Below are 4328 nucleotides of genomic sequence, written 5' to 3'. Positions count from 1 at the left end.
GCGGATATTGATTTGTTTTGCACAAAAGTTATAGCGTCTACAAACTATGGGAAATATTTTTGGAACTTTTATTTATTTATTTTTTACTAGTAATGGTGGTGATCAGCAACTTATAATGGGACTGCAAAATTGCGGTGGATGAATTGGACACTTAACTGACACTTTTGACACTTTTAGGGGACCAGTGACAGTGATCAGTGCTAAAAAAATATACACTGTCACCGTACTAATGACACTGGCAAGGAAGGGGTTAACATAAGGGGCTTCCTAACTGTGTGGGAAGTGTTTGTACTGTGGGAAGGCAGAGATCCATGGCTTTGCTTAGCAGAAACACAAGATCACTGCCTTCCCTTGTCACAAAACGGTGATCTGCCTTGTTTACGCTGTTCTGCCTGTGCCTCGAATGATCGGCAGGTCCCGGTGGACATCCCATCTGCCTGACCCGCAGATTGGCTCCTGCTGTGTCCAATCACAACAAGAGCGGGTCACCGGTAGTGCAGAATCATGTACCTGTATGTGATTCGGCACAGAATGGACTCCCTGCCTTAGTAAATGTGGGGCGGTTCGCATTAGGTTAAAGGAATTTTTCATTTTTATTGTTTCACTTTAAGCATCATTAAATCACTGCTCATTTAAAATCTTTTTTTAAAACTTTTTTTGGATTAATACATGTCCCCCAGGGCAGTACCCAGACCCCCATACCCTTTGTATGCCCAATAACTTTCATATAAGCCTTTGAAAATGGGCACTTTTCCAGTTCGGGTCCCATCGACTTCAACGGGCTCCGAACTTTTGCAATGTTTGAAAGTTTTGATGTAAACCGACCCGGGGGAGGGGGAGGGGGGTGTTCAGCCCATCACTACTGGCATGAAGTTTTCTAAAAGACACAACTACCGTGGGGAGCCCCTCTGCTATCGCTACTAAAGTATTCCAATTACAATGGGTTGTAGCTTAATTCTTGGACCCTGTATCTCTCAAGTTATTCACCTGTATTACCATAGCTGCCCTTCACTGGCTTACTAGCAAGATCACCGGGTGAAAATAGAACAAAGAATATCTAAAAAAGGAAATGAATGCAGCCATCATTCATCTAAGAAATGATGTCTGAAAATGTATTTTAAGGAAAGCTTTATTTAGAGAGGCTGTCATTACACAACATGTAATTGCATAATTATACTACAACTTTTGAGTAATCTCATCCTAACATTGAAATCAAGACAAAAAAATAGTGGCAATGACTCCCAATGTGAGCTTCCTACAACTCCTACCACTGCAGATCAATAAATAAATACATACAAAGAGAAAATCTAAGACTAATCTAAGAAAGCTAAAAATATATAGGAGAATCATAAAAGCTGCCATTGGTCACTTTTCCTTCTGCAAAGCTAGTTGCCTGGCTGTCAAGCTGATCCAGTGGCACTAAATGTTTGACTTACTGACCTAGAACAAGTATGCAACTCAGGAGTTCTGTCAACATTCTGATTTCACTGAAGGCATGTTGTGTTACAGGTGAGAGATTCAGTAGTAGAAGTAAAAAGATCAAAATCAAAGCCAAAAAAAAAAAAAAGCCTTTCAGAAGATGGTCAACAAGTCCAGTCTCTACATGTCTCTTACTGCAAGTTTACTTAAATTGTGCAAAAACAATATAACTGTGCTTGCAGCCTTATTTTTTAGCAATGAAGATAAAAATAAAAGGTTGTCTTACTGGAAACAGATAATAAGGCATTTTACACATACCCTATAAAAACATTTATTGAAAAGAAGTGCAGATTAAGACCCGATCGCAAATGGATAGAAGATGCTGTGCAGTAAAAGGCATCCCCTGCTATGGCTGGAAAGCAGAAGCACCTATTAATAAACAACCAGAATGTCATCCCAGAGGGCACCAGATGAAATGTCTCTGTTTTAGTGCAGATTCAAAGAAGCGCACCGGACTGGGCCCATTTTCTCTTTGTGCCTTCCAAAAAGAGGGAGACATCATTGTATTTCTTCACAGTCGTACTTGAAATCTTGCAGTACTTCACCGATTACTTCGACGGTTTTAATTATCTTATGTTTTAGTTGCCGCACCTCCTCTTTGTAGGACTCCTCATTGGGGTGGTCTTGGGCATTCTGTTTGGCTAACTGCAGCCTAGCTGCCAAAGATAATTTCTCTTTCTCCAGCTCCTGAATCTTTTTTAGGTGTTCTGAGTGATCTGATCGAACATATACTTCCCGAAACTGATCCTTCATCTGGATAATCTCTTTGCTGATGCCATTGAAAGCCTGCGTGATCTCATGCACCAGCATCCGATATTGCATAAAGTCATAGTGTGGACCAGATTTCAAGTATGTCTGATGCCCCTCATCAAAGATGGTATGTCTCCACATGTTCAGCTTGTAATTCATAAAACCTTTTTAAGAGGAGATTAAAATCATTGCCGGTCATTCTTAGCTATACATCTGCCGGGATATTTTTGTAATCCATTTGGAGTATATTTCTTCTGGTGTTGCCTACACTGTTCAACAAAAAAGAAGCATTGTTAAAGTTGACAGGCAGATACAGTCAGGTCCATAAATATTGGGACATCGACACAATTCCAATCTTTTTGGCTTTATACACCACCACAATGGATTTGAAATGAAACGAACAAAATGTGCTTTAACTGCAGACTTTCAGTTTTAATTTGAGGGTATTTACATCTAAATCAGGTGAACGGTGTAGGAATTACAACAGTTTGTATATGTGCCTCCCACTTTTTAAGGGACCAAAAGTAATGGGACAGACTAACAATCATTCATCAAACTTTCAGTTTTTAATACTTGGTATACTTTAATACTTGGTTGCAAATCCTTTGCAGTCAATTACAGTCAATCACCAGACACTGGGTTTCATCCCTGGTGATGCTCTGCCAGGCCTCTACTGCAACTATCTTCAGTTCCTGCTTGTTCTTGGGGAATTTTCCCTTCAGTTTTGTCTTCAGCAAGTGAAATGCATGCTCAATCGGATTCAGGTCACGTGATTGACTTGGCCATTGCATAACATTCCACTTCTTTCCCTTAAAAAACTCTTTGGTTGCTTTTGCAGTATGCTTCGGGTCATTGTTCATCTGTAGCATTTTGCTGAATATGAGCAGATAATATTGCCCGAAACACTTCAGAATTATTCCTACTGCTTTTTTCAGCAGTCACATCATCAATAAATACAAGAGAACCAGTTACATTGGCAGCCATACATGCCCACGCCATGACACTACCACCACCACCATGCTTCACTGAGGAGGTGGTATGCTTTGGATCATGATGCTTTGGATCATGAGCAGTTCCTTTCCTTCTCCATACTCTTCTCTTCCCATCATTCTGGTACAAATTGATCTTGGTCTCATCTGTCCATAGGATGTTGTTCCAGAACTGTGAAGGCTTTTTTAGATGTTGTTTGGCAAACTCTAATCTGGCCTTCCTGTTTTTGAGGCTCACCAATGGTTTACATCTTATGGTGAACCCTCTGTATTCACTCTGGTGAAGTCTTCTCTTGATTGTTGACTTTGACACACATACACCTACCTCCTGGAGAGTGTTCTTGATCTGGCCAACTGTTGTGAAGGGTGTTTTCTTCACCAGGGAAAGAATTCTTCGGTCATCCACCACAGTTGTTTTCCGTTGTCTTCCAGGTCTTTTGGTGTTGCTGAGCTCACTGGTGCATTCTTTCTTTTTAAGGATGTTCCAAACAGTTGATTTGGCCACACCTAATGTTTTTGCTATCTCTCTGATGGGTTTGTTTTGTTTTTTCAGCCTAATGATGGTTTGCTTCACTGATAGTCACAGCTCTTTGGATCTCATATTGAGAGTTGACAGCAACAGCTTCCAAATGCAAATAGCACACTTGAAATGAACTCTGGACCTTTTATCTGCTCCTTGTAAATGGGATAATGAGGAAATAACACACACCTGGCCATGGAATAGCTGAGCAGCCAATTGTCCCATTACTTTTGGTCCCTTAAAAAGTGGGAAGCATATATACAAACTGTTGTAATTCCTACACTGTTCACCTGATTTGGATGTAAATACTCTCAAATTAAAGCTGAAAGTCTGCAGTTAAAGCACATCTTGTTTGTTTCATTTCAAATCCATTGTGGTGGTGTATAGAGTCAAAAAGATTAGAATTGTGTTGATGTCCTAATATTTATGGACCTGACTGTATTATTTTGCAGCACCCCATTTTGCCACATTCCTCTACATCCTTGGCCAGTTTTAGAAGTCATACCAGAAGAACAATCCAGACAATCCATGGTCAAAAAGTATCATTTGCCACATGCAACAGCTGTTGCAATGGGATGATGAGTCTATGA

The 4328-nt window shown here is 40.2% G+C and overlaps 1 pseudogene; it reads right to left on the bottom strand.

The window, feature by feature from the left end:
- Nucleotides 1–1942: 1942 nt before the first annotated feature.
- LOC141134535 (required for excision 1-B domain-containing protein pseudogene) lies at nt 1943–2428 on the bottom strand (annotated as a pseudogene).
- Nucleotides 2429–4328: the final 1900 nt, after the last annotated feature.

The sequence above is a fragment of the Aquarana catesbeiana genome, linkage group LG03 (genome assembly GCF_042186555.1).
Source record: "Aquarana catesbeiana isolate 2022-GZ linkage group LG03, ASM4218655v1, whole genome shotgun sequence".
Classification (NCBI taxonomy): domain Eukaryota; kingdom Metazoa; phylum Chordata; class Amphibia; order Anura; family Ranidae; genus Aquarana; species Aquarana catesbeiana.
The sequence above is the reverse complement of the archived record's forward strand: the minus strand, read 5'-3'. Positions and strand labels throughout refer to the sequence as shown.